At 43.8% G+C, this 21,901-nt stretch overlaps 1 protein-coding gene across 33 annotated transcripts in view; it reads left to right on the top strand.

Annotated features, from left to right (window-relative positions):
• Kcnma1 (potassium calcium-activated channel subfamily M alpha 1) overlaps positions 1-21,901 on the top strand; it is a 709,897-nt gene that overhangs the window by 636,952 nt on the left and 51,044 nt on the right. The window lies entirely within an intron of this gene.

The raw sequence follows: 21,901 nt of genomic DNA on the forward strand, positions 1-21,901 counted from the left end.
CTTGGTCCCAGTCTTCCCTGTCATTTGCTCTGGGATCTTGGACAGGTGGTTTCAAGTAAAGATGCCATTTTTGTAGTCTCCAGCAATTGGGACAGCAAGTAACCCCATAATGAGTGGCCTTGGAAATCAGGAAGGATAGGAGATGAAGTATTTCCCTCTGAATGACAGCTCTATGTGGGTCATGCAGGGCCTACTGGATGGGTATGGTTGACAGCTGAATGGGGGGCACTTACTCCCATCATTCCAAGACCTGGAGGACTGCATGTGCTGGGGTAGAAAGGTCCTTATTGGTGGCTGGGTACAGCTCCATATGCAGGCCTTTCTGGAAACTCGACTGGATGGTGGAGCTAAGACCCTGGAGCTCTCCTATCTTTGAGCAACCCAGCATTACTATCCACTTCTAGCTTCTGCTCAGTGTTGCCGCAGAACCAAAACACCACAGTACCTGAAAAAAACCTCTCTGGTGTAGGTTCTCTTCCTTGCGCTGGCTCTAGGGGAGAGCTGGCCAGGAAAAGAGGAGTGCTGAGGTGGGATGAGGAAGTGAAAGAGAAGGAGAGGCCTTAATACTTTGCAGTGGGACCCTGAGTAGCTGGGAAGTTCAAAAACACTCTTGGAGGAGTGTCCTGAGAGTCAGTGGCCTTGCCCTGGGGTCTTGAGAGTCACAGCAGCTTTAGGTCAAGCTGGAATACCACCCATTTTGCTCTTTCCTGTGGAGTGGTGAATCAGGGCCTCCTTGACTTGGGTTTCTGCAACTCTTCTGAAGGCTGGATCAGTCTCTAACTCTTGCTGAGTCATTTCCAGCTTTCATCTTTTTCTGACATAACCTTGCCAGGGGCCTAATTTTGATCTCTCCATTCCACTATCCTGCCTGATCCTCCCCAATGCAAAACTTGGCACAGCTGTGTGAGACAGCAACATGCCAAGGCCCTAAGAGACACCCTGAGTTCTGCCGGGCTGCACACACAGGATATAGAACTTGCCTCCTGCCCAGCTTGTCTGGGAGCACTGGGGAGAAAGGATGTGAAAAGACAATAAACTGACCTTCCTGGGGGTGAATGAAGCTAGCTGGTATGTGGTATCTGCCTTTAAGCCCCTGCTCTTTAATTTGTCTTCCTCACCTTCACCCTGGTGTGAGCATCACCTGGGGCAGCTTGTTGGAGATGCATCTTCTCGTGGCCCATCTCACACTACCTGTCAGATCTGCATTCTAATGAGATCCCTGGGTGACTGGTACAAGCTGCTCTAAAGCTGTTGAAATCTTCACACTAACAAACCCAGTGCACTGAACGTGTTGAATACCTCATTCCGACATGCCTCCTGTCCTGGGGAGGGGGATGGCAAGGGAACTGGAAACATTTGAAAGGAGCAGCTGTCCCTGTGGGTAGAGATGCTGAGAACAGAAAAAGGCAGGGAAACCCTTCCTTTCCCCTGCCCGCCTGTGTCCCCAATGCCTGCAGATGTATGACAGTGCCCCAGTGTGTAGTTACATGTGCACTTGACACAGGCGTTCCACCCGCCCAGCTCCTTTAAACTTTGTCCTACCTCGAATTCTGTATAATGTCCACACTGACAAAATGCAGCCTTTCCCCTGCGCCCAAAGGCCTTGATATTAAGAAAATCAGGAATAAGCGAAGACAATAAGTTTTAGCAAGAGATATGGAGGGAGAAGCGACATTCCTTTTTCTCTCGGCAGAAGGAAGGGATGTCTTTCTTTTGTGTGTGAATGTGCGCATGCGGTGGCAGTCTGGATGTTTGACCCTCAGCTGTTTGTGTATTGAAATGCTAACCTTGGATGGGACGGTCTGGAAAGGTGAGAACTTGAGGAGGTGACTAGGTCATGAAGACAGTGCTCTTGAAAGGGATTGGTACCTGTATAAGAGAGACCTTAGAAAGACCTAGCATTCCCACTGCCGTGGGGAGAGGAAGGAAGAGTGCACCATTTATGAATCAGAAAGCCTTGATTCAGGATGTCTCAGCATCCTGAATAGCAAGAAGGGGCTCTCTGTTGTCAATGTCCAACAGTTACCGTCCAGTGTTTGTTCTAGTGGCCTGAATGGCTGGAGGTACATCAAGAGCAGAGAGAGGCAGAGGATGAGGTACAGGCCCGGCAGGCAGCATTTCTCTGAGCCTTGGGTCAACAGCAGAATTGAGCAGGTGGCTTCTAGCAGCCAGCAGTCAGCTCTACTAAGGACACAGTATGGAAACTCTTGGTTGCCAACCTATATCCCACTTTTCTTTTTCACTCTGTCTCCTCCTAGACTGTCATTGGCCTCTGCATCACTTCTGGAATCACTCTGATATCCCACTGGCGATGGTCCAGTGGTGGGTCACAACACCAAGAAGTGGCTCTTCCTCACTGCTTACCTCTAGAGCTCACCCTGGACTGTTCTTTGAGTTCCTTTAGCCTTGCACTAGATAGGGGAGCTGAATGTCCCTGCTGTTTCAGCTCTCTAAGACCTCTTTGACTAGCTGGTGTTCCCAGTGGCCTCAGACACTTGCTTCTCCACCCAGGTATTTGGCAGGTCCACACTCCAAGGGAGGCTGGAATAACAGGCAACAAAGGCATCAGGTTGTTCTTTGCATTTGGGAAACATATCTTACATCCTCTGAGTGGAAACCATAGAGATTTCTAGCACTTGCCAGGCCAGTTTCATCACGATGTGTCCTGTGGCCCTTGACAAAACCCTACAACTACCTCGACCCAGGCATGAGCCATGTTTTCATTTTTCCAGAACCCAGCTGGGTCCAGAAACTGTTGTGCTGGTGTGGCAGCGTGCTCCTGTAACCATGTGGGAAGTTGTTCTAAAGTGCTACAATTGAACAAGAAAAGGGGGTATAACACTGAGGAACTCCAGCCTCCATGGGGAGGATTTGTGTCTGTGCACTTGCCAGGGCGTACTATCTGGTCTCCTTTTTTTTTTTTTTTTTTTTCTTTCTATCTTCCCTTTTAGTGTCGCTTCTCTAGCCCACATGGTGTCAGAACTGACCCAGCTTAGGGATTCTGGACCAGACACTTTCTGAAAAGAGAGGAGATGTGATGGCTGGTTGTCACAAACAATTACAGCGAAAGGTGGCGTATTCCATGTGGGAGGGTAGATCCGACGTGACATTTGGGTCTATGAGATGCAGTTTTAATATACAGCAGGCAAAACTGCAGCGACAATTACATAAAGCAGGTGAAGCTGCTTCTTGCTGGTCAGCAAACATCAGCTCAGAACCACTTTACAGCTCTTTACCAGCAACTAAGTGCCTTTATTTACAGAGTGCCTGTCACTTCCCTTTGGTTGGAGAGCTGGTGTATTATTTAGCACGCATTTATCTGGGGAAAACACTTCAATTTAAATCAGCTGGTACAATAGTGCCTCTCGCCAGCCAGTTTCCCGTGGTTCTAAAAGACAAGAAAGGACTCTGCTCTTCCCAAGAGTGCGTTCAGGGTGCGTTCTCAGAGGGCCTCTGGAATCAGTACCTAAAAAGAGACATTGTAGTAGAGTTGCTCTTTTTCTGTTTTGTTTTAAGTATAAAAATGTGAAATGAGCATCTTAGACCTTATTTTTGCTTCTGGTCAAGGCTTCTCTTAAGGAAAAGAAAGGACTAAGTATGTGTCCCCCATGCACCAGTCACTCCACAGAACAACAACAAAAAATGGCTTGGATTCAGCCTCTCACTAGTGACAAGGAGCTCAGTTCGTGGAGGACAATGACAGTACAAGTCCAGGAGGACCAGGTTAGCAAGGGAGGAACACAGAGTGTGTGTGGGGGGGAGCATTTGTCCCTGTCCCCATGTTTTCAGAAGTCTTCCCAAAGGAGTAGACAGCTGGGCATGCGTCGAATGCATGTGGCTATACAGCTCTCGCGGAAGACCTGGTGTGCACGCAATGGAAGAACTGAACGTTCCTCCCTCTTACTCCATTTTAATGAAGTTTAATTTCAGTAGTAGCCACTGCTCTTCTTATTGCTATGACAAAGTTTCAGACAAAATGCAACTGCAAGAAGGAAGGGGTTGTTTGGGCTTATGGTTTGTGGGGAGATACTCCATTATGGTCAGGAAGGCATGGCGGCAGGAACAGGAGACCAGTGGGTTATGTTGTACCTGCAATCCAGAAACAGAGAGTGAACAGGAGGAGTGAAGACTTAGAGAAAAAGTCTAAGGCCCACCCCCAGTGATCTTCCCCTAGCAAGGCTTTACTTCCTAATGGTCCCAACATCAGGGGACAAGTGAATAAACACATGAGCCTAAGGGATGAGGGATGGTTCATTTCACCTTTAAACTATAAGAAATGGTTCTGTGTGGTTAGTGGCTATGTAACTGGGCTGCTTAGCCTGAGAAGGTAGCTTCATGTTTTGCTAAGGGTTTGGATTGGGAGAAGTCATCAAAGGTTTGACATATCAGGGCAGTTATAAATCCATCTTTGAAAAAAACACAGCTTGACCATGGCTAAAGGTGGGAAGTGATGCAGGCAGGACATTGTGGCAAAGGGTTCTTGTGAAACGGGATGGGGCTCAGTGTGTAGCTCCATGAATCAAGGCAGACGTGGAGGTGAAGCTGAAGTACAGAAAAGAGTTGTGGAGGATTGTGGTGGAGGAGGAGATGGTGGATAAGGAGCTGGGGGTGGTTTTTAGGGATGCCTACTAGATGATGGCCATGCAACTAAGAAAGAAGAGAAGACCAAGGAAGAGACATGGGCTGGGGAAAGAAGGAGAAGAATTTAGTCCTGATCACTTTGAACCTGTGAGGACCAAGAGGAACCCTAAAGTTGGCCTGCACAGCCTACAGTGTTACCTCAGCGCTTAGGTAAAGAGCAGAAGGTGCTTTGGCTTTGGATGGAGGCTCATATGGAGCAAAGGATTCCATTATTTGACAGGGTGCAGATGCTCTTCCATTTATAATGGGGTTATACCCAAGTAGACCCATCAAAGTGGAAACAGGTCCCTCAGGCCAAAGAGATGGTTCCTCTGGTAAAGACTCACAGCACGAGCTTGATGACCTGAGTTTGATTTGACTTGAACAGCTGGATGCAGTGGCACATGTCTGTGGTCCCAGCACTCCAATAGCAGGATGCGAGGCAGAAATGGGAGAAGCAGCTAGAAGTTCATGGACTAATTTGCCTGAAGTACACGTGTTTTGTACATGCAGCAGTTTGATGATCTCTCTTTTCCTTGCATATTTTCAGATCATGTTAACCTTCTCAGGACTTGAAAAAAATTCAAATGGAGGAAAAAGTGGCAGGGAAATGATGTGGGAGCATCGGGCTGTGTTTCCTGCCCAATGGCTCTATTTGATAACCTTGCTTCGGTCACCCTCTCTAAGTGATAAGTCCAGGTATTAGTTACCTAGAACACAGCTTTGTAAGGTGACACATCTGAGACCCAACATGGCCTTGATATTTACCCCAAAGCCAACAGGGTCTGTCCTTGAGGCAAGCTGAGTCTCTGTAGGAAGGATTTCCCTCTGTGTTTCAATGCCTGGGCTATGTCTGAATGCTAGTTTTAAAGGGCCTTCCTTATTCTCTTCCTGCTGTAGGGCTCTGCATTTGTGTGATTCATGCTTCGTGTCTTATATGAGTCAGTCCAATTCCACAAGCACCTTTTATGTCCCAGAGTGTGTGGTAGGCATTGTTGGTGAGATGGTGAACATGAGACTCGTTCCCGGTCTGACCCCTTCTTCTACAAATAGCGAACTCGGAAAGAGAGACACTTGGGAAAACTGCACAGATTATAGCAGGTGGAGACAAAAGAATGAGAGAGAGAGAGAGAGAGAGAGAGAGAGAGAGAGAGAGAGAGGGAGGGAGGGAGGGAGAGGGGGGGAGAGGGGAACAAGGAGGTGAGGTACAGGGAATGCATTTGAGGGGTACTGACAAGCATGACTTAGCTGGAGTATGAGATATTTATGATGATAGAAAGAGATAAGCCTAAATGTAGATGGTGCTTTTAAGTAATTTCTTCATTTTTGGATTAGGAAGGGGTAAATAATGTTGTATGAGTTTATGAGCTAGAATGCTATAAAGTTCAGTAGACATTGGGGAGCTGTAGAAGGTTTCATAGAGAGTGATGGGATTGGGCTTGTGCTTTAAGGAGATTGATCTGGCAGCCCCATAAAGCCTTCTTTAGAACCAAAAAGGAAGAGAATGCAGGAACACTAGGCAGGATGTGTTTATCAAGAGCAGTGCTTCTCACCTTTTTAATGCTTCGACCCTTTAATGGAGTTCCTCACATTGTGGTGACCCCCAACCATAAAATGACTTTTGTTGCAACTTCGGAACTGTCATTTTGCTGCTGTTTATGTAGTGTACCTATGTAAATTTGCTACTGTGATGTAATGTAAATATCTGTGTTTCTTAATTGCCTTAGGCAACCCCTGTAAAGAGTATTTTGACCAACAGGTCGAGAACCACTGATCTAGAAGGAAGACTGAGGCTTTGAAGTGGAAAAAGCAGGAAGGTTGTAGCAAGCAGCACTACAGAGTCTGCAAGGATGAGTTTTCTCCGTGACATTCTCATTGAGGTCGGAGATGCTCGTCACCACCGGAGGCTTGCAGAGTGGCACAGGGCTGTGTGAGAAAGCACCGTTGGGAGGGTTGGGTTCAGGTTCAGGCAGGGTTCATTACCTCAAGAACCTGATGGAACCTAGAGGTGAGGCCGAAAACTGATGGGGAAAGTGACCTCTTGAATGAGGAGATGCTCACACCTACAGAGAAGGCCTCTTGTTATGCTCTAGAAATGATGGAGAGTATCAGAGAGAAGCAGTGGGGATGGACCGTGACGGAGGAGAGACTGAGGACCACCTTAGATAGAGGGAGCCAAGGGGACTATTGCTTGTAGCTGAGGAATCATAAGCTGAGTCCAGATCCCCAAAATGCCAGCAAGGAGCACAAAAATCAAACCCCAGCTTTCAAATTTTCTACCTATTCTGTGCTTTATTTTATTTCGTTTTTTGAGATAGAGTCTCATGTATCCTAGTCTTGCCTAAAACTCACTATATAGCTAGAATGACCTTGATCTTCCTCCTCCTCCTCCTCCTCCTCCTTCTCTCTCTCTCTCTCTCTCTCTCTCTCTCTCTCTCTCTCTCTCTCTCACACACACACACACACACACACACACACACCTGTTTATCCAGCCTTTCATTATCTGAACCCATAGTGACTTCTTCTGTTTTCCCTCTGGGAGGGATGCCATGGATTAGGACCCTTACCTCACTGGATGACAAATGCAGGCTTCTTGAGGAGTTTGCCAAGCTGGAACTCAGGAACAGAGCTCACAGGAAGGAAGAGATTGGGTCATTCTTGCTGGTGAAAGTCCAATTTATTGGGAGCAGTGATCATTTCATCCTGGTCAGCAGAAGGATATGTCAGAAGCCATGAAGAGTTAAAAGGGGGCAAAGGGGGCTGGAGAGATGGCTCAGCGGTTAAGAGCACTGGCTGTTCTTCCAGAGGTCCTGAGTTCAATTCCCAGCAACCACATGGTGGCTCACAACCATCCATAAAAGGGGGAAAGGGACAAACAAAATAATGGTGTGAAGGGGACAGCTGGAATGAGGAAAACCAGGACAACAAGCCACTTACCAAATGGTTGATGAGCAGGTTAAAGGTTCATTGTATCTTGGGTCCCATTGCACAAAGACCAGGACTGTCAGCTAATAATGAAAAGAGAACTGTTTTGTTTTGTTTTGTTTTCACCTAACATAAGGAATCCATTCCCAGGAACCAGAACTGGATCTGCAGAGATGGTGAGCATCTTCTCCTCCTGTACTAAAGGAAAGTTACTGGCCACCATGATCTCTGTGATGAGAGGCAGATTGAATGAGAGGAGCCCCGTGGTCCCTTATAACTGAAGTCTCTGGAATTTCCTTGGTTTTTATTACACAGGGGTCTGCATTTTATATGTTCTGTAGCCTTGCTCCAGAGGGAGAGTTGTGGTGTTTGGCAGGACTGGGGTCACGGGTCTCTTAGTGGAGGTGTTCACATCCTTCCTGAAGGGTTTCCGTCTTTGTGTCTAGAGCTGCAGTGTGGCCAGTGCAGGGCGAGCATCTACACATCTGGTGTTTCCATTAGAGTGACAGACCACCCCAGGCCCGACTCCAGGTCACTGCTCTTCAACACCTGCCTTCCCACTTTCTGTTCGTCTACTTCTCTGGGCCTGGCTTCCTGCACACGCAGATCGCAGACACACCTTATGCCCATTTCCTCCTACCCAGCCTCCCTCTCTGAAATCAGAGAAGCATTTTTTCAGCTGCTCCTGTATAGCATTTCATTACCACAATATTCTCTCTCAATTCCGAAGTGGCAGTGGGGGAGCGCCGTTTCTCTTTATGCCCACTGAACGAACGGAGCTCGGCACTAAAATATTGTCCTTCCGTTGGAACTGAAATGGCTGTTGGCTCCCATCCCAAAAACCAGAAAGACAATTCTACTTAACTGTTTAGAGATTTATACATACCACACTGGAGTAGCCTCTAGGTAGTAACTTTAGATACCCAGCCCAATAATTTTCTTTTATTGGTTTGTGATTTAGATCCTATTTGGAATCCTCTATAATAAGAGTAGTACATTTCATTAAAAAAGCTTACTAAACAATAAAGAAAAGTCTGGCTTAGGGCTCTGAGAGGGTCTCAAGCACAGAGAGGGGCCTGCCCTGTTAACATTTCTTCTGCAGACTTCTCAAGATGAATCTCACCCTGCTAGTGCTGATATGTTTGGTAAAGAAGCAGTTGCAGCTACTCTGTAAATGGCTCCAAGTTAGGGGAATTTTTCCTGCACAGCCTCTTAAGACCGGCCCTTCCTGTTCCGGCGGTACATCCCTAGTGAGAGAAACAAGGATTGACCAGAGCCATTGCAATGGGAGACTGGGAAGTATGGACCACCTTCGGAACTGTACTGGGTGCCTTCCAAACATGAAGTGTGTGTGTGTGTGTGTGTGTGTGTGTGTGTGTGTGTGTGTGTGTGTATACATGTGAACATGCAGGATGTGGTTATACATATATGCACCTGTAGGAACATGTGCAAGAAGATCAGAGGCCAACATCAGTTATCTTCCTAAATTGCTCTCCTTCTTTGATTGTGAGCCATGGTCTCTCATTGAACCTGGAGCTCATACCTGGGTTGGTTGGTTGGTTTTTAACTGGGGTGCTGTGGATCTGAACCCAGATCTTCATACTTATGCTTCAAGCATGTTACCAGTGGAGCCATCTCCTCCACTCCAAAGGTCTCCCTTAGTGGATGAAAATAGGAAGAAGTTAAAAAATAGGAAAATCATTTTTTTCTTCCAACTGTGTACATTGCAGGTTGGCTTCCCTGTGCAGAATGTGCCTAGCCTGGGCCAACAGAGCCAAAGGGAATCTTAGCTTCAGAGACGGGAAACAGATGTGGCAAAGTGTTGGGAAGGGACTTTATGCATTGCCTAAGCATCAGGCTGTCACATGTTAGCTGACTCCTGCAAATGTGTGTGCCCCGTCCATGCTTCTTTTAAAAATTGTGATTTCTTTCTGTTTAGTTCAGGTGAGCCCTGCACCCCCACTTTCACATACAATATTCTATAATCGCCCTGGAAGCCTGTTGAGGCAGAGGTTACACTCTTTATTTTAAAGATGAGAAAGTGAGGTTCAGACAAACTAAGCCCCTTCCAATGTCCAAGTTAGTCAAGAACAAACATGGAGCTGGTCCCCAGACTGATGATGGTAAAGATGGTGTTTTTCTGACCGCACCAACCTGCTGGCTCCCATTAAGACAAGTGTTACCTGTGTTCTGATAAGAAAGGTCCTTGACTCTGTGTATCTACTTTTAGGGGTTTTCCTTGAGGTTAAACATTCCAGGGAAGAAAGTATCCAAATACCTTGCCCCTAAATTGCCTTTGTTTCCAAAGGGCCGAAGAGTGTCTTGAATTCTTTTTTGTCTCAATGAATCTTTTGTGGGGTGGTAGTCCCTGGCTCTTCCTACCACAGAAAGAAGTCCTGGGAAATCTTTTGGGTTGAGTCTTTTGCTCCACCAGTTGTACAGACAAGAGCAGAGGTGGAGGAAATACGCAACATTATGCTGAGTCTGGCTTCCTGAAGAATAGATTTGTCTGAACAGGTTTTTTGTCCCCAATGAATATGGATTGGATGAGCTGTGGAGCAGGCTTACTAAAGTGATTGTCATGCAAACTCGAAGGCCTGTGTGATCCCAGGACCCATGTGAAACAGATGGATGTGGTGGCATGCATTTGTAATTCCAGTGCTGGGAAGAAGAGAAAAGGGGATCCCTGGGGCTCAGTGGCAGGCTAGCCCACCTAGCCTAGTCAGCAAGCCTCAAGCCAATCAATAGGCCCTGCTCCAAAAACAAGGCAGATGGCACTTGAAGAACGACACCAGAAATTGGTCTCTGGCCTCCACACACAGGCACATACACGCGCGCGCGCACACACACACACGATCACCCCAACACAATGAGCACACACATGTGTATACATATACACTTAAATGGATTGACTATGGAGATGTCAGAAAAAGTATGGAACATTTGAGGCTTGGCTTTTACTTTCTTTTGTAGAGAAATGTTCAAAATATTCTAGGCTTATCTGCAGATTCTGCTTCCCAGGTAGAAGGCTCAGTAGAAAGCATCAGGTGAAAATGAGCATGAGCTTCTATTTCCCAGAGCCTCCATATGCAGTTCCAGAAATGGTCCAGATAAATGGTGTGTGGACTCCCTGCAAAGTTATATAGTCAAAGAAGACAGAGGAAGTCTGTTATCCTATGGATTCTGTCTCTGTTCTATCCCCACACCCTTTCTTTCTCTTTCTCCCTTCTCTCCCTCCCTCCCTCCTCCCACCATTGACATTCTGGATAAGGGAGGATTGTGGATCAACCAACAGTTCTTTTCTGTGAACCAGTTTCCCTTACATTTAATGCTTTTCTCTTACACTTGAGGTTAACATCTCTGTGTCATCATGAATCTAATGGGAGCTCTACAGACAGAAGTGACAGAGACATGTACAATAAGTTGTATGGCATCATTTAGATGCACATAATTAATGATATTGGATTTGGTACATTCCAGAGCACCCTGTAAATTTCCTAATGTGAGCCATTTGTAACTTCCTGTGACATGATTTAATCCACATGCTGGAAATAGTATGTGTGCCTCAAGCTAGCAAGTGAGCATGCCAACCGTCGAATGCATTTTCGCCTCTATCTGTTCTTTTACCAGCAAAAACTCATGCGGAGTTCTCAAGCCTTTGTTTCTTTTCTCCTAAGTGGCCCTGCAAAGAAGGCATATAATTTACAAATGACTTTAGTTTGGGAATTTTTAAAGCATTTAAAGATATTGATGAGCTTTAAATGCTTCAATTGAATTTTATGGAAAAATATATTCAGGAAGAAAACATACTCCCCACTTTCTAGACAAATGTATCTGTCATTGAGCATCTTGTTACACGTGTCTAGTAAAGATTTTCTACCAGGTATCTTAAGGCCATGCAAATGGTATGGTGTCATGTGACATGCCATGAGATGTCAAAGGTTGCTTTGGGTTGCAATCAAGTTTAATCAGAGCATGTGTTAGTTACTTTGGATGAATAGCTTGGGTTCAAATCTATCTCTGCCACTTACTAGGCCTAGACAAACCCTTCAATCTCTCTGTGTCTCATTTTTTCCTATGGAGCATCCTAGCTGCCTCTGGGTCAAGTTGCTATCAGAGTGAAATCAATGTCTGGGCCTTTCTAGTATCCTCACAGTACCTTTAAGTAAGTCAGAAAACAAGTTTCTCTTTTGTCAAGATATCTCACTTTTCTCTGTTGAGTTGCTTCAGGTTAGTTTTTCATTATTGAATTGTACTGGGGATATTGACTGCTAACCAGATACCTGGGTATCAAGTAATTTCCCTCATTTTGCACAGTACCTTTTCATTTGTTTGGTGGTTTCCCTTGCTGTACCAGAAGCTTTTTAGTGTCTACCAATCCCACTGATGTATTTTTGCTTTTGTTACCAAAGCCTTATACGTTTTAGTCAAAACCAACAAATTGCTGAAGTCCACATCAAAGTCCACATCATAGCTTCCCTGTCCTGTCTTCTAAGAGTTCACACTTTAGGTCTTAGACTCAAATCTTTATACAATTTCAGGTTAATTTTTGTATGTAGGATAGGAAAAGGGTCCAATTTCATTCTCTTGCAATTGGAAGTCCAGTTTTCATTATGTATTTATTGAAGAGACTGTCCTGTCTCCGTGATGCCTTGGTGCCTTGCTTACAGGTTAGTCAAGCATGTATGGGTGGGTGTGGTTTTGAATGAACCTACTAGCATTCAACCTTAGCTGCACAATGCAATCACCTCAAGGATCTGTAAGAAATCTTGAGCTGCTCAGGCCACATCCCAAAACAATTATATCAGACACTGGAGGTCGGATGCATCCTTCAGTGGCTCCAACATGAAGTCCAGGGTTAGAAGCATTCGTCTAGTCCCTGCCTTTCCCAGGATTACTGTTTCCAAACCGCATATCAGAGTTGATGATTCATGGAAGTTTGCTCTCATAGAACTGGCAGCCTCGTGTGGGTGATGGCCAGGAAGTTTGGATGGCTTGTACCAAACTTCATTAAAATGCAAGTATAATGAGACCTAAATTTTGATTCACAAACTTCCGTGTGGTTTCTGGTCCACCCTACACATCCTGATCAAAGAGAGCAGAAAAAAGCAACCAGCGAGTTGCCACTTGGGAGACCCACACAGATGGGCACAAGTAGTTCTTTGAATACCTGATTGGCACAGGGGATGGGAAGAATTCTGAAAATGAGTCAGATCACATGACTGAAGGCAAGCAAGAAGGGTAAATGCTGAGAGCATCATGGTTGAGGTTTCACACTTAAACCTACTTTTAATAGGCCCCTGGGTGATTATAAATTCACGGTGGCTTTCCTTTTATTGTGATTATGGGAGGGCTATTCTACACTGCTGAAGAGTATTTCTCATCTATTTATTTGCATTTAGGATACTGAGGAATTAAAGGGGAAAAAAACAACTCTTTGCAAGGAGCATTAATTATATGCCACGCAAGGAAGCAATTGTGTCTATGTTATGAAATATTAAATCAAAATGCCTCCCATTCTCACATGTCCCAGAGATAAATACAGCCGTATTTTGAGGCCCCTCTCGGAGCTGTTTTGCCTGCAAATTTATTGTTTTGTCTCCATTTTCAGAAAGCCCTGTTTTCTGTGAAGTATAGCACTCTAGGTAGTTTTTAAGGCACAAAGTCCTCCAGAGTCGACTATGTTGGTAACAACTCTTATGTAGATGGTACACGGGGGATGGTGGGTTGATCGGCTCCTTTAAGATGACAAATGGGCAGAGAGGGTTATTGTCTTTGATTGCAAGCCTTACATCATCTGTATGTGGGAATAAGAGGGCCATACTTTATCTTTAGCCATTTTATAAATATTTAAGTCCTTATAGTTGCCTAAAGATATTAAAGCATATTTTACAGTAGTCGGAGTATAAATATTATATATAGCACAAGATACCAAAGTCATTTAATGAATTCATAATTTTCAGTTCACATTTATTGGAATGTGTTTTATGTTCTAAAAATCCCATTTAAAAAATAAGATCTCATTCTGCTCCCTGACAACATACCCAGCTTTGGCCAGCATTTGGGGTGGGGCCTTCATCCTGCTCTGCGGAGGAGGCTTTCCCTTAGAAAGCTGGCAGACAGGAAGTAGGGCCCTGGGGAAATATTCCCTCAATCTTTAAGCTTAAAAATATTCATCTAATGTTCTTTGAGCAAACACTTTTGGCTTATATAGTATCTCAAAGAGAAAAAAAAAAATTGAGATAGTGTCCTGATGTAGTCCAGCTGACTTTGAACCGCCTGGATCCTCCCGCCTCCACTTCCCAAGCACTAGGGTTTGCAGGCATATACTACCATACTTGGCTGAAAGAGAAAACTTCTTTTTCTGATTATCTTCCCGAGGAGGGAAGAGTCAAGGTGAAGTTTGAAGTTATCCTCTCCTCCCTTTCCCAGCTCCCTTGTTTGTAAACAGGAAGGGGAGCAAGGGTCACCAGGGCCCTGTGGTGACTCCAGGGCTTGATTTGGACCAAGGCTTCCCAGTGCATTCTGAACAGTTCTCGCTAGCAGAAAGAGTTCCTGGTGGGTTGTGTTTCTTTGGTTTTGGGGATTGTTTGTTTTGTGGTTTTGCTTTCTCTCCCTGTTCCTTGATGCAGGGGAGTAGCATGTAGAATCTAACTGCATGTCTTTTCAATTTTCCAGCGAAATATAAAGACTTTCCTCTTTAATATTTTACAAAGTTTCTCCAGCTCCCAGCGGGAGTCCATGCTGGGTAATGTTTGCTAATTACCAACAACAAAACTAGACATACAGGGCTGGTAAATTACCTGACCCTTTCCATTTTAATGAGACAACAAGGATTTCACCAAGTGATGTTGTTTCGCTGGTTAATGATGTCAGCAATGTTGTAATTGTGGGTGGAGACACATTAGCTGAACTGCCACATGTAGAAAGGGCTTTCTCTCAACAAGCCCTTTGGAGACGAACGCCATATAATCATTAAGCCTGTGTCGTTTGCATGCTGCTAATCACTTACTTTATTATCCCTCGTATCCATTGTCTTTCTTTAATTGCTCTTTAAATTAAAATTAAAAATAGTTTGAAAGCCCTCAATGGCTAGAATAGCATCTTGATTATGAAGATAACTTCAGGAAATTCAGGGGCTGGTGATGTATGGCCAGGATGAGGAGAGTCCTACAGCCGAGCGCTGCTGTGCTCAAGGCCTCGGGGGCCTAATTGTGGCAGTTTCTCTTTCTTTAGCCCATACTGTTTGTTTAATAAATGGTTATTTATGGCCTTTTTGGCCATTAGAGAAACTTCTAAGAAAGTACATTCTTTTCATAGGTCTGGGCGCTAAGCAAAGGGGTAAAAATGAATGGAAAAAACTCTCACACATGAGTTTGTGAGAACATCCTAGGACACTCAGTTCCCATGCTAGTTTATTCTGGGGGTGCATACTTTTAACATTTGGGCTCTTGAAAGAGATGTGCACCTTAGAGCTGAGAGGGGCCTTAGAGTCGTTTCCCACAAATGAAGGAACCGAGGCCATCCTAATCAATGGCCACAACTATAACCACAGGGCAGCAAATGAACATGCTTTGTTAGTGGAATGTATGCAGGACCCCTGGAGGGAGAAGGGACCATGCCTGAGGGCTGCTCCTGAGAGATAATATGGCTCTGTGCCTAGGGATGCAATTCACCAGCTGCTTGGTTGTCACAGTGTGTCTCTTGGACGTATGCATCAGTGTGTTGATAGATGTCTATGTACTACCTTAAAAAACAGATGAAAAGCTAACTCCAATGAGATCTCTGCGGTCATTGCTGACTATTGAGTGACCAAACGGAGACTGAAAAATATTCTAGTGCTACACACAATGTGGTGCTCATACTGAGGGAGATTTGGAACATTGCTTATGCCTCATTTTAAAAATGGGAATATCAAGAATAATCTGTGTTGAATACCCATATGGATTCCCTGAGAGTTGGAGGTTCATCTTGGACTAAAATCCATGCCTTTAGTTTTCTGTGTCAGCTTCATAACCAAGTTTTGATGAATAATAACTAGTTAAGAATAATAAGTAGCTAAAGTTAATAGTAAGTAGTTAAAGAGGCTGGGGAAATAGCTTAGTCAGTAAAGTGCTTACCATGTAAGCATGAGGATCTGAGTTGAATCCCCAGAAGCCATCTAAAGAAGCCAGCCCTGTGGAATTAGAAACAGAGGATCCCTGGAGCTTTCTGGATGGCCAGCCTAGCTTAATTAGTGAATTCTAGGTCAATGAGAGACCCTGCATCAAATAAAACAAGGTAGATGGCATCTTGACGAAAGACCTGGTACTGACCCATAGCCTACATATACACTTGCACACACAAACACACACATAAACATGCGCACATATGCATACACATGCGAGAAGTTAACATTTAGAAATACTATTGTGTTAAAAGTTTGCTTCTGTTACCAACCCATTTATAATCTTCATGGCATGTTACTATTTCATTTACAGATGAAGACACTGAGGCACAGAAATTAAGCAAATTGCCCGAGCCCACAAACTAGAAACTGAAAGAGGCCAGGCTCGAGAATCAGTCTATTGTGGCTCATTTCTGATTGTGGGTCATGGTCAAAGTGTAGTTAGTGCTTATGCTGCACATGGGGCAGGGGGGTGGAGTGGACTCTTAGGATTAAACTAGCACCATCCATACCCTCTTGTGGTAAAAACTTTTATGTGTGCACCCCTGTGCTTTCAAGATCCAAAAACCAGTTATACACTTACCCTGCAGCATAACCATATATGCAGAATATCCTTTATCCCTTAAAAGAAAAAAAAAATAAACGCTTTCAATTGAAAAACTGTTAAATGCTTGGCACCTCAGTGTCTTTCTTGGCTACATACCTTTTCTCTAGGACAGTGGTTCTCAACCTTTCTAATGCTGTGATCCTTTAACACAGTGCCTCATGTTATTTATGGTGACCCCCAACTGTAAAATTATTTTTGTTACTGCTTCATAACTGTAATTTTGCTACTGTTATGCATAATATAAGTATCTTATATGCAGGATGGTCTTAGGTTTTAAAGGGGTCATTTGACCTCCCAAAGGGGTCACAACCCACTGGTTGAGAACCATTGCTCTTAGACCTTTCAGGGATAGCTGACTGAGGGTTGTCAGTGATGGGTATCTGCTTTTCTGAATTATGTGGCCAATCCATTGGCCATCTGGTAAACCCGTCCTTTACAGCTACTTAACTATCTTTGTGTTTAAGATTCTGTTGCTTGGTTGAGTTTCCTTGTGTGGTTTTGCTGCGTTGGCTATTGGTTCACACTAAACAAAACAACTGGGGCCCATTTGCTATTTGGTAGTTTTAAATGTATAAGGACATTTGAACTCCGTGACAAATGCTGGGAAACAAAGCCTACAGCCCCGAGAACGCAAAGGGACTGTTTATAATGAAAAGGTGGTTACATTTCCACTCAATCTATCACTTTAATGAGCTCTTTGTATTTCTTTGATTAATGTTCACAAAAGGGGGAGAAAAAAATTGATGTAATGGAAACAAAATGCTATATAATCTTGGCAGCAGGCAGGAGGATTTCTATGTGTTTTATTAGCACCCACGTCATATCACCCTCTTGCAAATGCATTTGTCTGCATGTGCCCTGCCATAGCAAACCACCAGTTTACTGGAAATACAATCCGTCATGAAAGATGAGACCTTCTATGAGGAGCCAAATGTCCTTTGTCCTGTTATGGTGGCAGGAAGAGGAAGAGCTTCCCAGAGCAGGGACAAAGAATAACTAATCATGGAGGAAAGTCAGATCTGGTCTCTGCCGTATTGAAATGAAGGGTCCACTAGATAACTGACAATCAGGAGGAATAGATGGAAGATGCTGAAGCACATATAAACATTAGCACATAGTAAGTTCCTTCTTAGAACGTCAGTCTCTCAAAATGATCTTCTGAATTCTAGGGCTCAGCAACTGCCATGTCAGCAAAGCTACTCTCAGTCCAGAAAGACAACACCCACACAAGGCTTTGAGATCACAGGGTTCTTTTTGCATTTAGTTAATTTTTAAATTGTCTCTTACTATCTAAATGAAGGATACTCATTTTAGAACATTTAAGAGCGGATACAAGTAATATTTAGGAAGGCATGGTATATTTACAAGTTTCCTGTGTGTATTTGTATGTGTGTATGTGTGAATGTATGGGTCTGTGTGTGTGCATGCATATGGAAGCCAGAGAGCAACCTCATGCTTCCTCAGACACTTTCCAATGTTCACTTTTTGGTTTTTTTTTTTTTTTTTTTTTTTTTGAGATGGAGTTCCTCACTAGCTGGGAACTCTTTAGGAAGGCCACGCTAGCTGAAGATCTGCCTTCTCCAGCACTGATTTTACAAATGCATGTCACCACGCCCAAGTGTTTCACATGGCTTCTGGGGATTGGAATCCTGTCTTCCTGTTTCCAAGTCAAGCATTTTACTGACTGTTCCATCCTGCTAGGGCTGGCTAAGGAGCCTTATAATTCCACTGCTCAAACACAAGAAATTGACATATTATTGTTTCCATAGATATAAATACTTCTTTACCTTCAAAAATGGATGAAACATTTGTTTTTAATGCCCTTAAGTATTTTTCTGCAACATGTCTTTTGGATGAATCCTTAACACAATTGATTTCCTAAGGCTTGACATTCATGTTGTTCAATGTTGTTCAGGAACTGTGAAGACAAAAAAACCACTATAACAAGTAATTAATATAAGGGAATGATGGCTGTACACATATTTTATCAAAGCAAAATCGTTTCTAACAAAGGGCAGGTAAAATTTTAAGTCCCCTGACTCATGTTGACAAAGTACATCTTGTTTTAGAGTTGTAAAACGCAGGAGGAGGAAGCGAGACAAACAATAGATAAGCTGTAGACAATCCTGTGACACTATCCTTGCATACATGAAGACCTCTGACCAGAGGGATGTTAGGCTTCTTTCCAAATCTGTGGTCTTAGTTGTATTTCAACAGTGACACTTTGTCCTGCCTGCCTCCTTCCCTCCATTCCCCACTTCTTGGCTTTCACCCCTCTTCATGCCTTCACCAGCCCTTCAGAGACAAATACTAGTCCATACATTCTTTAATGAGAGAGACTTCTTAAGGGGTGATGCTTTTTTTCTTTTAAACTTCATTTTATGTGCATTGGTGTGAAGGTGTCACATACCCTGGAACTGGAATTATAGAGAGCTGTGAGCTGCCATGTGGGTGCTCCGGATTGAACCTAGGCCCTCTGGAAGAGCAGCCAGTGCTCTTAACCACTGAGCTGTCTCTCCAGCCCCTGGGGTGACTCTTGACAACACATTGGTTTTATGTGTGTGAGATTTCTCTGAGTGCTAAATCTATCTTACAAAGAATAAAGAATGCTGGGCAAACAGCTTTAGAGAAGGTTCCTTGATTGGCTGGTTTCAGTGGCTTTGCTTTGAATCAGATCCCAGATGCAAAGTGGAAAAAGGATCAGGCATTTTTTTTTTATTTTTATTTTTCCATCAGGTAGCATCAGGTCCCTAAAGTGCCAATGAAATGCAGTCTCTACAAAAAAATCACAGCATGAAACAGATGTCTGTGCGACTTACTGCAAGTAGAAAGAATTGGGGCAGGGGCACTAGCCCAGATTGTGTCACTGGTCACAAGCATGTGGGAAACTGATTGAAGAAGTCATTTGATAGAACAACCCATAGCATGGGCTAGAAAGATGACTCAGTGGTTCAGAGTGCTCGCTATTCTTTCCGAGGCCCCGACTCTGTTCCTAGCACTCACACCAGGCAGCTCCGAACTGCCTGTGACTCCAGCTCCAGATCTGATACTCTCTTTGGCTTCTGCAGGCACCTTCACACAGGTGGCCTACACTCACATAGATAGACACACATATATGTAATTAATAATACATTTTTTTAAAAAAAAGAAAAGAAATCAGTGACATATAAACCATTCTGTGGGGATTTTTCCTAGTGATTGCACTAGTTGGGGCCATTGGGTGTAATAGAAATCCAAATGAGAAAGCTTAACTAGTCAGATGTCAGAGCTCTGCTTAATTTTTCATTTTTCATGTCCTGATTAATTTAAAATTTCCCTGTCTCATTCATCCCCAGGAGGACTAGTAAATACTAGTGAACATTGCAGCCCCAGTTTACAGTCCTCTGGCTGAGTACTCTACAGTGTGTGTGTGTGTGTGTGTGTGTGTGTGTGTGTGTGTGTGTGTGTATTCCTATGTGTGTGCCCATAATGTGGCAGGCAGAGGTTGATATTAAGTGTCTTGCTTGATTGCTCTTCATTTTAATTTATGAGAAGGCTCCTGGTTGGAGGTTCTGGCCAGAAACCAGAAAGCGGTCAGTTGGAGTCACCTTTGGGCAATGTCAAGAGAACTTGTCACCTCAGTAAATAATCTCTTTTTAATTTTTTTTAACTGCACAAATCCTTGATGCCCGACTCCAGCATTGGAAGCCATTGAAAAAGCTGTGAAAAATATATACATCTATTGCAAGGTTAACCAAAAGTTCTTCTCTTTGACAGGAATTTTCTGGTAGCTCTTCCCAAAAATCTCTTTCCCCAACCAGCCCTATAGGCATGGGTTATTTCTGCCTCTCCAAGTTAGAATGCAGTTGCTCCTCTCCAACATGGAATTTTCTTTACTTGGGCTGCTGATAAATTTGTTGGCATACCCACTGCAGAAATAACTGCTGTGGCTATTACTGTAGTTGCTCAGGGGAGCTATTCAGATGCCTCATTTATTGGAGCTTAATAGATTAAAAGTCTAAATTGAGTCTCATGATATAAGCCTAATCAAGTTCTAATCTGCATAATTTTCCCATAAGCAGCAATGGGAAATTTGGATAATTGATGTTTCAGGAGTTGCCAATCATGTGTTAAATAGCACTGGTGCATTTACTTATCAAAATATTTTTATTGATCCTCACTTCATCTGACATTTGGTTTGGGGATTTTTTTTTCTTGCTGGCATTAACAGAAAATCTAATTCATCTCCTAGATGATGTAACATGAGATGTTTCTCTTGATTTTTAACATGTCTTTATAGATCATTTTTAACGGTGATCTTTCCTTTTACAACTTCATATTGAATACCTGTCTTAGCGAACCTCCATGACTGGGCCTAATTTATTTCCCTAGTTTAACGTAGCATATGGATTTCTAACCATCATTTATATGCACACAATAAAAGATAATTTGGCTCACCCTTCGAGCCAATTCCTTTATGTTAAATCTATGGGGATGGGGGAGGCACTTACCTTCATTTCTCCATCTAGTCTAAGGGAGGTGATTGATAAGAATTTCCATCTCCCTCTCTCCCTGGAAAGGCTTGGGGATTTAACTAGGGAAGATTTAGGAAGTACTTTGTGTTTCCCCCATGGAAAAGTACTGTACTAAAGCATTTATTATACATACTGAGCTGTGCATGCTGCTACACCAAAGCAGGTTAAGCCTGACTGCAATGGGTCCCAGTTGTTATGCGCTATTGTTTAAAAGTGAAAACAATAAAAAAAAGTTAGACTGACTTGTGTCTCAAACTTGCTTGCCAGGGTTGAGGAGAGAGGTAGGGGAGAGAGAGAAAGAGAGAGAGAGAGAGAGAGAGAGAGAGAGAGAGAGAGAGAGAGAGAGAGAGAGAGCATCACACAGCTACACAGCCATGCCATGGAGTTCACCACTGGATTATCTGTTATACATGGACTCTTAAGTCAGACTATCTGACTGTGGCTCCCAGATCAGTTACTTTACACTGTGGTATCCTTCAGAAACTACTCAATTCTTCCCAGTACTATTTTCTTTTCTAAAAGTGATAATATTAACTGGTCTCTCAGCTCATACAGTTGTGGGGCGCCATCATTAGAATGAGCCACGAAAGCACCTTGGGCACCGTCTGGTGCACAGTGAGAAGCAAGGGTTAGTTAGAGGGGCCTGGAAGCAGGTTTGGTTCAGACCTGAGACCTGCTAACCAGATCTGACATCCCTGAGGCACACTGCCTACCCTTTCTATGGGTCATGATTGGGCTCTAGTTTCTTCTTCAACAAAGGCGTATTTATTTAGGATGGTCGTGAGAAGCTAGATTGTAAGAACACAGTGCCCCTGCCATGCTATCCCAGTCTTCCTTCACCATTCTCAGATACAGTAGTCAGTGATCTCTAGGGCATCCTTCCCTTTGCCTTGAAGCCCGTAAGAGAGTGACATTGGCCGTTGCTCCTTTCTAGCACCCTCAGCCTGCATTGCTCCACAGAGCTCTTTTCTGGTCGACTAGTTTGGCTGAGTCATAAATAACTTGTGCCTGGTCTCTTAGATGCAGCAAAACCCAGCATGCATGTATACACCATCAGTCAGAAATAAT

The sequence above is a fragment of the Peromyscus leucopus genome, chromosome 9 (genome assembly GCF_004664715.2).
Source record: "Peromyscus leucopus breed LL Stock chromosome 9, UCI_PerLeu_2.1, whole genome shotgun sequence".
Classification (NCBI taxonomy): Eukaryota; Metazoa; Chordata; class Mammalia; order Rodentia; family Cricetidae; genus Peromyscus; species Peromyscus leucopus.